The sequence below is a fragment of the Anas platyrhynchos genome, chromosome 7 (genome assembly GCF_047663525.1).
Source record: "Anas platyrhynchos isolate ZD024472 breed Pekin duck chromosome 7, IASCAAS_PekinDuck_T2T, whole genome shotgun sequence".
NCBI classification, from domain to species: Eukaryota; Metazoa; Chordata; class Aves; order Anseriformes; family Anatidae; genus Anas; species Anas platyrhynchos.
In genome coordinates, this window is record NC_092593.1 from 34,058,713 (window position 1) to 34,077,874 (window position 19,162).

Below are 19,162 nucleotides of genomic sequence, written 5' to 3' on the forward strand. Positions count from 1 at the left end.
CCCGCAATGAAACGTTCCAAGTATGCTAGGAATTAAAGCTGCTGAAAACATGTGATTCTTAGCCGTGGAGATGTTGAGCAGGAAACTGAGCTGAGAAGTAAGTACTTGGCTCTTTATAATTCGTTGGTGGCTGTAAGAACATTCAAAGCTGGATTGAGTGTGTCTTTATGAAGTGGTTCATACAATCCAGAAATTTCAGTGGAAGTTGCTTGACCTTGTTTTTTCTCATGTGAAAAGGTTAAGGGCTTTTTCCACTGCTCCCCTAGAGGGTGCTGGCTCCACTGCACTGATGACAAATACTTCCTAGGGACTGGAAGGAGCTGAAGCATCACTTGATTTTTGTGGTTGTCAGAGTGGGAACATTGGGTATCTGTTCTGAGTGGAGTTTCTCACCACATGGAACCACATCTAATGGACATTTTCATTTGTATCTCCACTTTTCCTCCGTACAAGGAGAAAAGGGCACACACTAGTGTGCCCAGACACATGCTGTATGATTTCTGCCTCCCCAGCCTCACATGATACGTAAACCATTTCAAAATTTCAGAATAGGTACACAAAAAGTCATTTTCTTACAGACTTTTTCAAGGACATAGATGAATTTAATATACAATTGGCTTGTTGTCGTTCTTTAGTAATAACAATCAAAAGCAGCTTTTGCTGGACCAAAAAATACCTGTTGTATATAGGGACATGGACAGATACCCAAAGACAAGGAATAAATGTTGTGATTTTTATGGCTATTTCCCATATAGATATTTGCTGAAGTACTTAAACTTTTGAAGTAATGCACACATCCATCCCCAGACAATGAATTGACTTAACAGTTTTGTTGCTGAAATGTCTCCCATTTACAGCATGAGGTAATTCTATTTCAGTCTCTGGGGAAATGGATTTATGGTAATGTGGGAAAGAGAAAGTTAATTTGATTATCAGACACAAGATCAAAAGACTTTCGCTAACACAGAAGGTGGTTGTTGCCTGCTTGGAAATGTCTTAGACTATATAAAGTGAGAGAAATGCAAGTCTTAAGCCAAAAGACAAATTTTGAAAAAATTAGTAATATTGTTATTAATTTTCTAATATTTCTTAACATGTTCTATCAAGTTATAGCTCCATAAAATATACACATGAAGAGAGTTGAGTGATGTATTGAATTGCTTGTTGCTTTATTTTTCCATTTTTAAAATCTATATATACAGACAGCCCTTTTTCAGTGGAAATAACAAGAGGGCAAGAGGTCCAAGTAATTTAGCATCCTAAAATTGGAGGAGAGGCATTGTCTAGCCTGTACGCTTGTGTTGTGTGAGATTACAGTGTTCCTAGACAATTCCAGATAGATGGTTATCTCCTCCAGCTTAGAAATCTAATAGAAGTGATTATTCCATAACCTCTGAGTAACCTTTCCTAGGGTACGTCTGCAAAGGGGGTTCTTGCTGTTTCTTGCTGTAGGGGTGCTTCTACTATTTTCTGGTATTCTGGAAATTAAAAAGTAGCAAACGTTTAGTTAATCTCTTAATATCTCTCACTGATATCCTATATGTACGTGGTGTGTGCTGTTGTCTCGTGTTCATTGTTGGCAGTAACAAAGTTGCTGTAGTTTGAAAAACTGGAAGTACATGGATGTTAACGTTCCTGTTCGTATCTCAGATTTTGAAAATGAAATGCCTGTTGTATTCAATTTAATTCAATTGAACAGTTTAAAAATATGGTAAGTGTTGCTATAGCTCATCATTGCTTTTCTCTGGATAGGAAATGTTTCAAAGGAGTTCACTGATGAAATATTTTACGGTCTGATCACATTGGTTAAATGTGCCAGCAGTGGAGAAAATCTGGAGATGCGTGTCTTTGATCAACAGATTAAGGTTTTTCTCCACATCATCTCAAATTAAGTCCAACTGCAGTTTTAACTTCATTTGGGACTTCAAATTTACAGTAGCTCCCCTTCCATTGTAAATTGCTTTCCCAAAAATACTTTGTGCCTTTTCATTTTTCATATTGTATCAGTCCTTGTTTTTCTTCCTGGATTTAATGACAAGCCTCATTTATGGAAGATATTAATAAAATGGCAGCATCTGTCTTCTTTCAGACTTGTGGAGCATTTGTGCTGGCAGCTTTCAAGTTGTCTTAGAGCAGTCACTTGTTTAGGCTGCTGAGGACTTCCCAGACCACTGCAATCTGCACTCCACTCTGCTTTTTCAGTGTGGTATTACTTTTAATTTTATTTTTTTAAGTAATATAAAAAGGGAAATTTAATTGTGCGTCACTTTGGACATGAGGGAGTAAAACGTCTTAGACAGTAACAAAGAAAAATGATAAACAGTGACATTGCTTGTTACAGGGAGAGCTCTTGAGAAGGAGCAGGGGAAAAAAACAGGAATATTTAATTTTTGAGGCTGTTTAAAATCAGAGTTGTTTGAAAGCAACATTTCTTTCAATGAGTAAATGAAAACCAGGAACATATCCAGGGAACAAGGACAATTCATTCCCTTTTCTTCCATGATAAAGAACCAGTTTGTTTTCTGATTCCAAAATCTCACTTCAAAACGGGAAAAACTGATAATTTGTCCAAGTCAACCTGTGTTTAAAATGACAGGGAATGGAGAGCATTTTGGCTGCTGAGGTTCTTTCAGGAACCTTTGGCAAGCCATATATTGACACACTCTATGGTGTCGCCCAATGATGAGAAGAGAAGGAAGCATCTTGTCTGCAGGAAACATTGGGCAGGATAATGACAGGTCAGGGCCCATCACTGTTCCTTGAAGGCAAAACTGCCCACACCACTTTCATCTGCCACAGGGCATCCTAAAAGCAGCCCAGGCTTGTTGATGTTCACAGCCTTTCACTTTCACTATTTGGAGCAAGGTGACACGCACAACCCTTTGGGAGCAGTTGGCCACTTCAATCCAGAAATGCAATTTCTTTCCCCTTAAACAGCTCATTTTGAAGGCTTGAGCTACAGGATCTCAAATGTAAAACCTCAGTGGTGCGGGTTGTCATGTAGCTGCGACCAGTACTGTGGCTACGTTGCTTTAATTAAAGTCTACACCAGAGTAAGCTGCCAGTAGTATTCATCACTGCAAGATTAAAATTCATTTATTAGGTTGTTATTGATGGAATTAAGCTGACTGCTTGGGAGCAATTCAGAACTGAAAGAATTAAAATATCTGTGAAACAATGCAAAAGAATCACTTACTAGTAATATCAGAAATGTATGTACTGAAATAATAAGATAATGCTAATTTGACTATAAGTGGACAGAAAAGATGAAACTTTTAATGCGATGTTTCCTAACAGCATCTCTGGACCAGCAGATGGACAGCTATCATACCTAAGGTCAGCTGTGGCCTCAGGAATCTCGATGGCTCTGGTAATGCACCAAAACAAATGTTAGGCAGCATGCAAGAACATGGGCTCCTGCTGGAGACCTGCGCCAGCTGGGTAGGGCTGTGGGCTGCTTCTCATCGGGAAGAAGGGCGTGGGATGCGAGGGAGATACTGGGAGCAGAGCTGGGCTTGGGGCCAGTCCCCCCAGCCCAGAAGGACTCAAATTGTCCTATCCTCTGCTCTCCACTCCTGGCTCTCACCAGGTTGCCTGAGAGTACACAAAATCAGAATGTGGCCAATCACTTGTTTTTTATTTGATTTTCTTTCTTTTTCCTACTCAAGGCTGTCTATCTGCAGGTGATCTGTAATTGAAATGTCACTTTTGGCAAACTTTGAAGCCATCTGGTAGTTGTGCAGGGAGGACAGGAGGTGGGGCTGGGGTGGTGGGGCCATGCTGCGCAGAGGGCGGCTTTGCCACTGAACCCGAGTCAGGATGTTTGTCGCATCAGCTGGCGCAGGGGTGGTGCGTGCTTGAGAAGATTTCCAAAAAGCCTTTGCTTTTTTTGGGCTGAATCATTGTGATTTTGGTTAGCAGACTTTCTGCTATGCTCTAGAAAGATGTGCTTACTGGTTTCTTTTTTTTTTTTTTTTTTTTTTTTTCTTCCAGTTTTTCTTTTTTCTATTCATGGTGATTAATGCCATTGGCTTTTCACAATCCCTTTGCAATGAATTTTAGAAAAAGAAACTCTGCTGGCCCTGTATATGAATTAAACTTCATATTAAAAGATTATTTAAAGGATCTTAGGCTAAGGACTGAACACAGAACTTAAGCTCCAAACTAGCCATCGTTGTGAGTCACCAGCAACTGCATTTCTTCCTCAGCATGAGTCATCCCACGATGTGCTTTGAGCTGTTGGAGCTTAGTGCTGTCACCAAGTCTTTCTCCTTCCTACACCTTGCCGAGGTCTACCTGGCCACTACTTGCTCTGAGGGTCACTGGCAGCCTCAGCCCTGGAAGAAGAAAAGGAGGAGGTGCTGTTGCTGCCGAACAAATACCCCGCTCCCAGGGGACATGGCTGGAGGGAAAATAAAGGGTATTTGAGTACTTTTAGTGTCAGGGATTCGGTGAACAGGAGCTGTGTTGAAACCCACACCAATCCCCTAAATTCGGGGAGACCTTTTGTCTTTTTAAGAGGAGAAAATGTTTTGTTCCCTCTTTACTGAAGATCCTTTGATACCTGTGGCACAAGTTTAGAGCATCCCTGGTAAGGAAAGAACTACTGGTGCTGATGAGAACAATGCTTTCTGAACCCTGGCCTTGCTGCCCCACAGCTATTACTATTTTCTGCCTTCCCCAAGCCATGACATGCTCGTCAAATACTGCTCATGTTGAAGAGCAAGAAAACTTTTTAATTGCATTTTGGTAATTATACCATAGGAAACCCCACATATGGCAGGGTCTAAAAGAACAGCAGCTAACAGACAAAAACCTTTGTAAGCTTAACTGAGTAACAGAAAATGGTGGGTAGGCATTTATCAGCACTGTCTCCTGTAGTTTTATTCTATTAATGGCCAAGGTATAATACAGCCCTAAAATAGCTGATTCATTCTTTCGCTGCTGTTCAGGAGATGTGCAAGCAGCTGCAGAATGGGATGCCAAGGGCTGGCTGCTGCTGGCCTGAATTCAGGCTGGCGGTGGGGAATTGTGCTGATTTTCAGCCGTAAGTGGGGACTGAAAGGGAGGAACCAGCTTTTTGAAGCTTTTTCCCTTCCCCCCAGGATGTAAGGAGGCATATATGATAGAAAAAGCCTTTGGGATGGAGAAAATTGGGGCTGAGAAGGGATTCCAGGTTGCTGTGTTTTTTTGGTTTTGTTTTTTGTTTTCCCCCTTTGATCTAAGCATAGTTTGGTTTCATGATGCTTTCAGTCACTTAGCCCCTTCTTGCTAGCTCCTCAGCCACCCACCACTGGGGAAGGAGAAGGATACATCTCCATCCTGCTTTACCTGTATCTCTTCTGAGACTCCTATGTTGAGAGATTACAGTAGGATAAAAAAAAAAAAAGGTGGGAAAACATTATTAGCAGCACACAAGTTATGTTTGCCTGAGGAAAAATTAATGCTGTTATTGTTTGTTCCGAAGCAGCTGATGCCGCTTTATTTTCAAGATTTGTGAGAGGCAGGAGGAGAACAGGTTGTCCTTTCATGGCAGGCAGATACACCTTAGCCGCAGAGAAAGCATCCCTACATCTGCTGGCGGTAAAGGTTTACAGCTGATTTGTTATGATCCATTCACTGAGCAGAAGGAAAAACTTATGTTCAACATGAAATATAGTGTATGCGCTTTTGATGCAAATAAAAAGCAGAAGCTATTGATCATTGCTTTAAAAAAAAAGGAAAGTTTTCCATTTGGATTGAATCTTGAAGTGCTCTGCAGGACAGCTCTTTCACATGATATTAGAGCACTCCACGAGGTAGATGTGAAATTCGAGTATTGCAGGTGTACACAGGAGCTGTTGTTACTTGTAGTCTACTCTGGACAAGTAAGAAGTGGAAAAAAATAAAGAAATGTGTCCTGTATAACATAGGATGTTATTGAAATCAGATCTCTGCCTCAAGTCTTGTGCAGGTTTCAGAATAGCAGCTCTTGGACAGGCACCAGCTAAAAGGAAAGTCCCTCAGTGCATCTTCTCTCTTTTTGGGTGACTTCTTTTTGACCTGAAATCCTGCAGGAGAATCTCCCTTTGTACAGGATGGAAATTTGGACATCTGTAGTCCAGTGGGAGAAGGGAATTGTTATGACTTCAGATGTTGCATAGCAAAAGATTACATAAAATGATCATCTTATAAAGCCTCTCATTGTATGCTATTACTATTATTCTGTTGAGTCAAAGACAGGATTCCTGTTTTACCTAAGGCAGCCCTGAACAGATGAAGAAAACAAAGATGCAGATGAAGGGTGGCTATACTGAGATATAATCCCGCAAGGAGAAAAGTGGGTTTCACACAGACTCGCCTGACTGTCAGCACAATAATGGCTTGGATGCAAATACTGTGAGTGGGCAAGTTTAGGCTGAGCCTGTCTTGTTTGGAGACAGAGAGAGAGAAAGGTGGGGAGGAGGGAATGTCTAGCTGATCCCGAGAAATCGATTGATCCCAAAGCAATATGTCAGGGCCTCCTGTACGTAGAACTGGACAGCAGCTTGTTGTATGCCAAAGTGTTTCAGGGGTGCTGGACCCAAAGTCTGCGTTTCAGAGATCTCCCCATTTTAACTGTTTTTTGTTTTGTTTTAAAAACCTGAAACAAGGAGGAAGATGAGTTGCAGGTTTCCAAGTCAGAAATCTGAGACTTGATTGCTTTGAGTGCTTCTGCAGCTACTTTGTGGCACTAAATTTTTGGGGAAAAAAAAAGAAAAAAGTCTGTTTCCATACACTGTTAGTAACTTTTGATTATTCTTTCTGAATGCAGAAGATTTGTTTTTCCTGTGAAATTATTGGAAAATATTTGAGGCAGATTTGAAAATGGATGCCTGGAAAAATGTCACCTGTGTTTTTTTGTTCTGTTATTTGTTTACAGATGCTTTTAAAAAAGTGTTCCATCCACATGTGCAACATACAAAACCCATTTAACCCCACCCACCAGTTATTATCCTTTTTATCAGATAGCATCTTCAGCAATTTTTATACTCAGTAGAAATTTCATTTGGCGTATACAAAATTAGGGCAAAAAAAATGTACTTTTGCCCCTTCAGCTACTTCTGTTCTCTTCCTAAATACCTCCTGCTTATAGGCATCATGATGAAAAATTAGTCTGCACTGGTTCAAATCTCTTTCACGATCTGTGGGCCAACAAGAGACAAAATACAGATCTTGTGTGATTGGGAAATAGGTTTGTACATTAGAAGTAGAGAAAGGAATTATATTAACAGGACACAATGGAAAAAAGGGAACGGTTCTATGTCTTCTGCCTGCATTAGCATTGTGTGATTTAGCTACGTGGAAAGATTGTTTTCAACTTTTAGCATTTGTTTTTTACATTACCTCTACAGAATTATGTTTCACAGAAGTGACCTGTTGGAGCATACTTGTAAATACATTTATAATGCTATATTTGCAATAACAATTATTGCGATAACACTGAGAATGCAGTGTGATGTTTAAGTGTCCTCAGTGGACCACAGGAGAAGTATGGCTGGTACTGTGCTCTGTGCACACAGAGGCTTTCTGTTACTTCTGAATATTGACTAACCAGCCAGTTTAATTTTATAAGGAAAATAGCCTTACAATAACTAAGGTTTTTCATTAAAATAAGTGGAAAAAAACAGTGATGTGGCTGTCAGAAATGGCTTATTCAGAGGTTGTAAAAGATCGAGACCATTTAGGGTATGCATAAGCTAGTTCTGAGCAAACTGAGAACGATGAACTGCTCAGCAGAGGTAACGGGAAGAGGAACAGAGCAAACTTCTTCTATTGATTTTTCTTTTCAGGCACTTTTGTAACCTATTTACCTTTTCTTTGTCTTTTCATTTGGCTTCAATAAGTAAAGGCAACTCTTCTGTTACCCAGACCAATTTCTTCATAACCTTGTGGGGTTGAAGTTGGTGTCACATAGCTTATGTCGTTGGGCCTGTTTTTTTTTTTTTTGTTTTGTTTTTTTTTTGTTTTTTTTTTTTTTTTTGTTGTTGTTGTTTTTTGTTTGTTTTTCTCCCCATTTAAACCACATTTTTTGTCAACAGTAGTTGCTTTTCTTTAAACTGTGTGATTCTGGATAGCTTCTCCTAATCTTTGGGAAGAAGACTAAAACTGTATGGTCCTGGTGATACTACTGCTTGACTCATTTTCTCAATTGTGTTCAAAGATTAGTTTTTAAGCAGTGATACAGCTTGTGTAATTTTATTTTACTTCTGTTTGTAAAAATTGATTGTGGGGTACATGGCAGGGAAAAATTACCAACATGAGCAGGAGAGGAGTTCCTTGAGGGGTTCCTTATCCCCATCCTGCTCAAAACTGCACTGTTCTTTGCCTGCCTATGTTTACAGGAGCCCATGTGCTGTTTTGGATCTGTTGATTGGTATAAAATGCTGAATTTTCCACAAGCAAGCTGCCATGCTGTCCACATGTCTCAGATTCTCTTGTTTATAACTTCTTAGTATGTTAATCATAATACAGTACTTTATAAGACTGGTAGTGTGATTATAAATTATAAAATTATTAATATTTTATGCATTCTCAGGCGGGGAAAAGTTCTAAAAATATTTATACTTATATCTATTGTGTGTGTGCATATATATATACACGCATATATAGCTATTTATATATATATATATGTCAGGTTAATATTGGATACACCCTCTTTGTAGGAACATTTCCTGTAGTGCTGATTAATTCCAAGAGCACAAGGATGCAATGAATACGTGGACGTGTGCTTGAGAAGCAAGCTTCTTACTGACTTGTAGGATCTCAGCGCAGACCACAAGAAATAACATGTCATTGCCTGTGGCCTACAGTAATATCTGAACAGCAGGAGACTAAATAGCATCTGCAGTGCTTTCAAACATTTTAGCTACTGGAATGGGGCTTTTCAAATTGCGCTTGTTAGGGGGAAGTGAGGGCTCTGGATACTAATCTAGAGCCATACATCCATTGGTTCTTGGCTGCGTGGTTGGTGCTTAGCAAGATCTGTGTCTTAGTGCTGAAGAGGAGGGGTATCACAGTAATTAAACTGAAGTCTTTAGCAAAGTTTGAGCCTGCCATGATATTAGTGCCAAACAGCTCATTTCTGAGAATACTGTGGTCGGTTTTGTTTTTATTGTTGTGGGCAGCAAGTATGACAGAATCCCTAGATAGCTGAATTGGGTGCTTAACTGCCTTCCCACTGCGGTGTATTTCCTAATCTTTGCTGGGTCGTACTTCTTGCAAAACAGTGACACTTCTTACTTTCTATTTAAATATTATTATTGGTCAATGGCTGGTACTGACTGCCATTTAAACAAAAATAAACTCTAAGGCACTTGATTTAATTGCTTTCTGATGTACCAAGCTCTGTCATTAAAGCATATATCCTTGTTCGTAGGCAAGTTCTGGTTTAATCTTAATTTTAAATCAGTCAGCAGAGCCATTCGGCTCTCCATTTTCTGACTCTGTTTATTATCAGTAGATTTGCATTTATGTATCTCAGCTCTTAAAAACTCCTTTTCAAGGTTTCAAGACTGACTGACCTAAATGTATGTGGATTGGTGGTCTCATTGACTTCATTAGGGCCTGTTGCTGGGGTAAATTTAAGATGCAAGAGGCCTTTCTAGATGTACAGCCTCAACCTCAAAGAAATATGAAATATTTGGTTCCTATTAGACTTCAAAAGGATTAAAAGCAACAACAAATAGGAAATAAATAATAATTAAAAAAAAAAAAAAAGCCAACATACACATCTAGGAGCTAAATCCAAATTATACTGAAATTAAGCTGGAAAAGGGAAGGTGAAGACTTTAGCCCAAGTGCTCTTTGTTTACCCAGTTCCAACAGAAAGATCCCTTTTTGTTGTTGAGTTTTGTACTTTATGCTTTGTGTGATAATACAGGATACAGGATATCGATAAAGGCTGCATATTTCTCATTGTAGCTTTTACTTTTCTTCTTTAAAGAGCTCCAGAAATACATGGCTGTTGAAGGAAAGATGTTTGCTAGAGGATAGGATTTGAAAATTAATTTAAAATTCAGAAGCAAAATAATTATATATTCTCAATATACTGTTTCCTGTATTGTCTGTGTGAGGACTTGTTCCTGCAAAGCTGTGGAAGAGCCTTACTAAATATGCTAGGGTTAAATAACTTTTTATTATTATTATTTTTAATTTAGCTTCCATTTGAAATGAAGCACTTTCACCTAGCCATTCCTAGGGGGAATGAAATATATTTACCATAATTTAACTGTAGTTTAATTTCCTTTGGTACACAGTAAGCCAATGATCTCTGGAGAATGTGCTGCTGTTTAAGAGGCTTACAAAAAGAGGAAAGCATTAAATAATCACACAACTTCCAGATATTTATGGCTGCAGTGAGACCACCTGACTTTCAGGACTTTGTTTTGTTTTTTGTTTTTTTTTTGTTTGTTTTTAGTCTGAAATCGAATTAATCCAGGGTAGGCATGCACAGCCAGGAGGCCAGGCCGCGGTGCTGTGGCAGGGCTGTGGGGAGCTGGGTAGGCCGCACTGGTGGCGACAAGATGGAGGCGCTGGGGCTGTGGCACTGCCCGGCCACCACCGTGGGCTGGAAGCCGTGGGCCTCCTGTTGCCTTCCTGATCTCTGCCTGGCCCCAGGCCTGTCTTAGGTGTGTACACAGTGAAAGTGGCCACAGGCATACTGCTTTGTCTATGGCCTGCCTTGTCGTGATGCCATAGAGCACCTACGTGCCTACCTGATCAGGGTCTCCTGTGAGCTCACAGCCTGGCAGAGGATTAATCATTGGCACCTTGCAGGTGAGCAAGCAGATGGACAGATGCCGGCACACAGGGCAGCAGCAGTTTTCTGCTGTACCTGATTTTCACGTTCAGCTGGCTGTGGTGATGGAGCAGAGTTTCCTGGTATCACGCTTTGGGACACGCAGGTGATGGTAGTTGTGGCGTCCTACTGAAAGTCAGTGCTGAATGCATTTGCATCGAAAGCTACCAAAGGGGCTGTGAAAACCAGAGCTGCCACCTTATGCCGCTTTGTATATAAGGGCATCCCATGGAGAAGCACAGAATTGGGATGTGACCACCCTGTTTAACGAGCCAAATTTCACCTGTGGTGTAGGTCTGTGTGCCGAGGACCTCTTTTCAGTGTGTGGGATATGTTCACAGAAATGGAACCCAGGCAGCAAAAGCCAGGCCTGCTGCTAATTAGCATCTTCATTATCACATGCCTGTGTAGTGATAACACCATATAGAGGACTGTATGTCAAAATAAGGACTATCTGGAGAAAGGAGTGCACAGGATATGCTTTATCTCTAATCATCTTTAAAGCCAAATAAGTGAGGCAGTGACGTAGTTTGCTTGTACCGTCCTCTCACAGAAAAAGGTAAGAGGAATATTAACATATATGATGTGCCAAAAAGAGAGGAAAGCTAGACGTTAGGTTATTTAGGAATAATTTTTACCAAACACTTCCTGTCAGCTTACAGTCCTCCTTGTCATCTGTCAGTTGGGGAAAAAAAAACAAAACACCACAGTTAAATATAGCCTAGTTTTGATCTGGTTGTCCCCTTTGTTCTGGCTGTTCTAAAAGGAAAGTTAGGAAATGAGTTAGCTGCAATATTAACGTGGCAAGTTACATTTGCTGAGGCAGTGGAGAGCTTCACACAGTGTTCTTCAACACCGGAATTCAACCCCCAGCATTTGCCAAAGCTCTATTTTTATTTTGTCTTCATCTGATGCTATCAAGGTTGTCCATGTTCCAAAAATGGATGAGTTTTAGCAGTAGTTAGCAGTTGGTAATAGGAGTCAAGAAGACTGAGGCTTTTAACACATTCAGGGTGTTTAATTTCCCTTCCATCTGATGATAATAATTTAACATGTAAAAAAAAATAATATAAAATTATGTGGATTTTAAAAAGCCTCCCACACACCTTATGGAAATCAAATAGTGTGTGGGCCTGGAACCACGAGTATGTTCAGTGAGGATGATCTCCAGGAGCATGTTATATTTAAGAAAAAAAAAAAAATTAAATGAAAAATTAATCGTAGCTGTTTTATCCAAACACTCTGCTTTCCTAACATTTTTCTTGTGCCCATTAGGCAGCCATGCCATTTATGTTTAACTAAGAAGATCCTTGGGGTGATATATCCGTAAAACTTAAATATTTGCTTATTCATTTGGGGAGTTTCTATTATAGGAACACAGTGTGACGGTGGGGCTTGAAGTATGTCCAAGGAAAGGTCATGGTTTGCAGAAGCCTTTAGAGCTGAAGCTTTTTCACGCCAAAACATATATAATGGTATAGTCTTCTGTGTATTTTCATAAGGTCAGATGATCTTCACTGTGACATAAAGAGCTGGCTGGAAGTCTGGCTTCCCAAGCAGACCTGGCACACAACCAGGATGTATACTACGCTTTGCAGATTCACAGAACAGGCTGACGCAGAAGACATGCTGTAGAGAAATGTGGGAAATCCTATCTGCTTCAGCATCCAGTAAATGTGGAAAGGGAAAAAAAAAAAAAAAACCAAAAAACAACAGCCTTTTCTGAGACATTTTCAGGAAGCTATCTGATGAGCATATAGTATAAGCTTTTTTGTAGGGTTTTTTCTGGAAGTGTGGTAGGTGGGCCTCAAAACTAAGACAGGATAGACAAAGCCTTAGTGTGTTCAGCAATACATGTACAACTGTATTACATTAACAATTTACCTTTTTAAATAAAAAATGTAAGACCAGAGAAAGCTATTCCTTTAAATAGTACAAGCAGTGCTGTAAAATGGGAATACCGCACCTGTCAGTACAGTTAGAATAGTAAGTATGCCCATTCTGACTGCTGCAACAATTATTATAGCTTTTAATCTCATCATTAAAAACACAAAAACAGTAGGAGGTGAAACTGCAAAATCATCAAAACAGAGAAAATGATGAAGCTGTGAGGGATGGAGCACTCCCTTCCTACAACCACTCATCTTAAAATGCTGCCCATTACACAGCAGAGGAAGTACTTAAATTCAGAGTGCTGCTGATCTCCATTATTCCCAGAGGACATATGTGGATGCAGAATATGCTTGTATCATTTGTAGATCTCTTTTGTTTTGGTCCCGCAGTGTATATATTGTAATATGCAAAATTTAGATTCTGTGGTGAAAATTTACCTGTTCCCTAAATTAATAAGAAAACATTGCTCACAGTTGCCTTTTGAAATCTGAGTTGATATGGAAATAACCTTGTAGCTGGCAGAGCTGAGAAGTGTAATAGAAGGTATTTAAAAAAATACGTTTAAGATACAAGAGTGAAAACATGAAGAGTGAGACAAAAGATGCACGTACAAAAAATATACCTATACAATAGAGATGTTTCATATAGTAGTGATGGTGGTGTCTTGTGGTATAGACCGCTTATGATACAGATAGACTATAATGAAGAATTACATTACAAGAAGTTTATCAATGGTAGTGTTGTACTATCTGTACTTTGACAGGTTTCATTCATAAATCTCATATACTAACAACGTTTCACGAGTTACCATTATAGAAGCACCAAAAAGACGCTATTAGTACGAGCAGATTTTGCTTTAAAAAAAAAAAAAAATCCTGAAGAAGACTGTCAAGTATAGCAAGCCAGAAATATGCTATTTTTAGGTGGATTTGCGTATAGAAAGCATCTTCAGGACCACGAGATGTAATTTTATCTTCCTCAGGTATACTCCCATTGTTAGGGTATTTTTATCGCGTACTGCAATCTAATGTTAGATCCCATAAGGGGGATTTTGCACATTCCTTTCTCATTTCTGTTAGGAAATTAAATCCTGATAAGGTTCTGTATGATGTGTCTTATCGCTCTGTTGAAGAGCAATTTAAAGGCCAGAAATACATGCAGTTTTTCATCTTTATGAGCCAATTCTGACCACTGGGGTTGGTTTCCTGCTGTTGTTTTCAGGATGTCAGAAAATTCTTTGTCCAAAATTCACTTAAATCACTGCTAACCTTCAGTTGCAGGAATGCTCTGTTAAATCCAAAATACAAGGTTGAAATATTGTGCAAAAATTGGCTACTTTCTAATAAATTAAAACAAATAGTATTTGGTTTTCTTTCAGGTCTCTCATTAGTTCCTCACAAGTATTGCGTAGGCTTTCATGAATAGTGGAAAAGCCAGGGTGGAAGGGACCTCAGAGATCACCTGGTCCAACCTGCTCTGTAAATCAGTGCAGAGAAAGGAAGGTTGGTCCCTGGTGCAGTTGATCCCATCCCCAGAGACAGATACCAGGCTCCCAACTTCTAACTGGCTACAGTTGAATGGGGGCAATGCCCACCCTAGACGCATCAGGAGTAAGGTAGACATGTGCCCTGTATTCAGTCTTATATTCAGTCTTATTGGGCAGTGGCATTACCTGAACATTACTTTCATTTTCAGTCTCTCAGTGAAGCAGTTTTGTTGCAACTTCATTTTTTCAACCTTCATGGTGTTATTATGAAATTCATCAGTGTTTTGCTTTCTAAAAATAACATTGAGGATGTGATGGAGACAAATATCCATCCAAAGGATTTAAATGGATGTCTTCAAGAGCTGATCTTTAAATATAATCTGCCTGCAAGTAGATTACACTTTTGGTCATTTCAATATAAAATATATTTTCCTAAGAGAATTTTCTGCTCTGGAAAGTGAATGGAGAGAGTTTGCAGATGGTATACAAAAATGACTACAAAGCTCCAAGTATTGATTTGTGATCAAGAATCAAACTACTGGTAGTAAGGCTTTCCTGTCAGAAACTACAGGGATATAGGGATTTCACTGTCTTGTAGTAGTGCTTGAATATTTGTAAAGATGAAGAGGGGAGCTTGAAGGTCATCTGATTTCTGTGCTGGGTCACAGAATTGATGGGGATTTCAAGTTGACAAAATGTTAGCAAGGAAAATGCTTACAAGAGGCAAGCTTAGACAAGGTAAGGTGGTGAGGGACAATCCTGGCAATGGCTGAGTCTACCAGGCTCAGTCCCTTGGGCTGTTAACACAAATGCTTTATCTAATGAGGGTATTTTTAAAACACATTGGACAGCGTTCTAGAAAATATATTAGAAGGAGAGATACAGTTGTGATAGTCAAGTCATCTCTCCACTTGCTATTTCAAAATCTCATCTTTTCAACCTGTGATTTGTCTTAATAAATGTAAGCTGCAAATCTCAAGGTCTGCTTCAAAACAAGTAGGGTTTTGTTTGTTCGCTTTGCCTGGTTTGGAGCTATTTCCAGATCAGCAGGTTTAGCTTACTTTTTTAGACATGAGAATTTGAGTGCAGATGATTTTTATTTCTGCGCGTTTTCTACGTGTTATTTTTAATTTGCATTTTCCTGTTTAAAAAAAAAAAGTTTTCAATACACCAGTTCCCAGGAAATAGTTGTGTTTTATTTTTGTTTCAACTTTTAAGGCATTTTATAGTCTTTTCCTCCTGCTGGTTCTTGCATTTCAAATACATCAGTGTCATTGGTTCTAATGGGAATGCCAGTGTTACGGTCAGTTCAAGGCTAATTCAATATACTTAGGAGACGTTAGTATAGAAATTCTGTGAAAGCAAATATGCAAAATTCTGAATGTTTATATTTTATTAATAGATCTACTCTGTTAGATTCAGGTCTGAGTGGAGGAGGAGTAATATACACAGTTACGCAAATATGTCAAGTGACGTTAGAGCGTACATAGCAATAATAAAAGTGGAAAAATAAGCACCTAACTTTGTATCTACATATTATGCAAAGAAGGAAGTGGGAGATGGTCTGTTGGAACTGAAGACAATTTATTTTTTGGTGGCCCTATCTACGGACTTCATCGCCAGGAGCTGTTGCTCTGAAAGGTTATTTGGCTGTAGAGCAGAGAAATCATGAAACTACATGAAACTTTTTCCAATCAAACAATAAGTGAGGTCAGAGTGCATATTATTTTAATTAAATTAATGTGTAATCGTTAGATGTAGCAGCGTTCATCTTCCCTTCCATCTTGGAAAGAAAGAGGACTCTTTGAACTCAGGATTGAGCAGCAGAAGAGCAATTTAAGTCTAAGGGGACTGAAAATTTGGATTAAATAAAAGCTGCTTGTGTTGCAGCTTGAGCACAGGTTTTCAGATTATCAATGGCAGTTGTCTTGGTGTTTCTATTAATAGTGTTCTGCTTTGTCTTCTGCTTACACAGGTTTTACAGATACCCAAGAAAATGTACATTTGGATAAAATTTAGCACGATTTATTTAGCTTGAGCTAATGAGGAAGTTTTTCCTTAATTAAATGAATTATGTAGGCATTTTTTTAATAGTCAAAATGCCAACAAGGATATACTGGATTTTGGAAATCCTCTCTATTTTTAGAACAATACTGACTTTGTTTCTTACAATGAAATCTTTCAGGCTGGTTATCTATAATATGCTCCAGGCTATTTTGATATGGCTATTTTTAATTAAGCACATAAGTTAGTCATGTTTTGGAAGGTGAATAAATTCTTTTGATGGTATTTTTAGCATCAAAAGATTTTGCCTATTTGCAATTATATTCTTTCTCCGCAGTAGACAGATTGGGAAGTCAGTAGTTATTAAGGAAAAAATTATATAATTGTTCTAATGAGTAAACAGGGCCTTTCCCACAGGAAGCTGATAGTGTTGAGCACCACTCAGGAGGACCGTAATGAGCACTCCAAGAACATTAGAGCAGTGCATGTATGTACCTGTGCTTAGATCAGAGATGGTAAAAATTGTGGGCTTTTACAATTATTATTATAGCGTACAGCGTGGCTTATGCATACTCCAGCCAGGAGTCCTACTGCCTTTTTAAGCCGTACAATAAAAAAGGGAAATAAGCCATAAAAGTCTGTTCAGATAAGATCAGGAGGTGAAACTCTGGCGCAGAACAGTAAGCGAATGCAGACATAAGGCTCTGACCACCTCCGAACCTTGCTTCAGGTTCCCAAGTAAGCCTCGCAACGTTACTGACAAAACGTGTCATGGGCTCTAATGCCTGGGAGCCGCAGGGTGAAGATGTGCCTGTCTTAATTAGCGTAACGAACTTCACCACTGTTGAGGGGTTAAACCAAACTCATGGATTATATACCATGGTTACTACAATATTACATTACCTGCTCTTCATATGAGCCGTGGTGTAAAGGGGTACGATCTAACCTGTACGTGGCAATATGTCATACTGCATGGAATTAGAAGTATCCTTCCCTAGCGTGTACTTGATATTCTGCTGTGTTTTGGTATTGTTAGAACAAGCACCCTGTGAAAGTGAACCAATTAATGTCTGGTTTGATTTATGGTGTCTTAAAACTGGGAGGTTGTAACCATAAATATTGTAGAGGGTTTTGATTTTCAGATGATGCCAAACGTTCCCCTTCTAAAAATTAGATCTCTCTGCAATGTGTAGCATTTCTGAAATGAACACATTGCTTTGAATTTTAATTTTAATTTTATTTTCTGACTACTACAGATCACAAGTTAAAGGAAGCCATAACAGTATGTCATATGTTGAACTTGATGAAATTTATTAAAATATTAACCACAGTTATTTTCCCGGTGGGTCTCTAATTTATATTGGCTCATTCAGGAATAATATAGTTCTACTTTCTGACCTGTCATCGGTGTTACAGTGTCACCCCAGCTCTGCTCAGCTTTTACATTGAGAAAATTATGTTGGTGAACTGAATACTAAAGAAGCAAACGGCGTTTAATTATAGAATGTGCACCAGCCATTCCAGAGATGTTTTAATATTCTTCTTTCGTGCTTTGAAATACTTCAGAAACTATTCTACTCATCCTCTCATTAGTGAGGCATAAACAGGAGTGGACATGCACATTTCCAGGCTGTGTGTGTATAGGTAGCCATGTATACCCACAAATAGGTACCTGTGTAGAGGCGGGCAGAATGAATCAAGGAATAGCAGTTCTTTCCGAGTGCTTTTGCAGTTTGTGCTCCTGAACTTTTTGATCTCATTACCACCACCCAGTGGAAAAGATGGGTTGCAGTGCCAAGTCCTGGCCTTAATTTCGGGACTTCTTGTGGCAATTCCTGCTGCTGATGTAATCAAGCGAAGCGCAGCAAAGGTGGTTTCCTATTGACTGTGCAAGACTCCTGATCGATTCTTTGAACTCTTTTAATTCTGGAAAAAGTTGTGTGGATGTGAGCATGGGAAATAATCTGCTTCTGTTAAACAGCCACAACCCGCCTGCTATCCTAGTTCTCTAAATGTATGATTTTCCTATTTATTCATTAATTTGCTTTTATTTGCTGGGTTTTCTCTTGGTGCCTCATTTCTTTCGCATGAAAGCCTCTTGCTTCTTCAGTATCTTTGAAGTATTATGTATTTTTTAACAAAGCGAGTTTTTAACTGGTTACAATTTAAAAAAAAAAAAAAAAAAAGGTAAAAACTGAAGTGTGGTCCTCATTAGTTGGCTCTCATTTCAGAAGTATACAGGACACTAGAGGGCTGATTGATCTGCCTTGGATATTGCTTTCTGGAATTAATGTCCTGTTGGCTTTAATATCATGCAGGCTGTGTAATTTGTGTGCTGGATTTTTGGGGGCTTTAACTGATGTCTCTGAGGAAGCACACCCATTCTGTGGTCTTACTGCATTTGGGTTTTGATTTATGGAGAGGTATATTTTTGTCTTTATTGCGTTTTCCAGTGCTATCTGTATTGTTCCTTGCACTATTGTACTGGAATATTATGGGGTAAAACTGAGGAGTCTTTCTCCATAGCAGTTGGTCATGGATCAGTCCCAGGACTCCTCTGGTGCTGCTGACTGGCTCCACGTGCTTTCCGTGGAGAGCTGCTCTGCCTGTGTGCATGCTGGAGGGTTTGCTTGGAGGACCCTGCTGTGTGGTTTAATGCAGAGCAAATGGCATATCTACCTCTGGATGTCAGCTCATATTGGAGTGACTCTTTTCCCCAGTTTGCAAGTTGAAAGAGGAGGATGAAGCAGCGATGCTTGCGGTCAAACTGTGCCAGCATCCTCAATGCTCTTCAAAGTATGGTTCGAGAGGTGCGCCAGGGGATCTAGCACAGTTCACAAGCCACAGGCTTTAAGCAATTTTATTGTGAGGGGAGAAATTGGGTGGGGAAATCATTTTAGGAGCTTGCATGAGCTGTTGGGGAAACTCTGCAGCATAAACATTAAGAAGGCAAGCCAGAG

General features: G+C 39.4%; 1 protein-coding gene and 1 long non-coding RNA gene across 12 annotated transcripts in view; one reads left to right on the forward strand and one right to left on the reverse strand.

Moving 5' to 3' along the window:
* The window catches only part of ZNF804A (zinc finger protein 804A), a 448,502-nt gene that overhangs the window by 274,239 nt on the left and 155,101 nt on the right, over window positions 1-19,162 (forward strand). The window contains exon 1 of one of the 11 annotated variants that reach the window (XM_021276568.4): window positions 10,812-10,925. The exons of 9 other annotated variants lie outside the window; for them this stretch is intronic. The gene's annotated coding sequence lies outside the window, so the exon portion shown is untranslated. Of the gene's footprint in view, window positions 1-10,811; window positions 10,926-19,162 lie in introns of those variants that run through there. One more of the 11 variants, XM_072040474.1, reaches the window with a different exon arrangement.
* LOC110353859 (uncharacterized) overlaps window positions 1-19,162 on the reverse strand; it is a 51,744-nt gene that overhangs the window by 27,751 nt on the left and 4,831 nt on the right. The gene's annotated exons all lie outside the window — the stretch shown is intronic.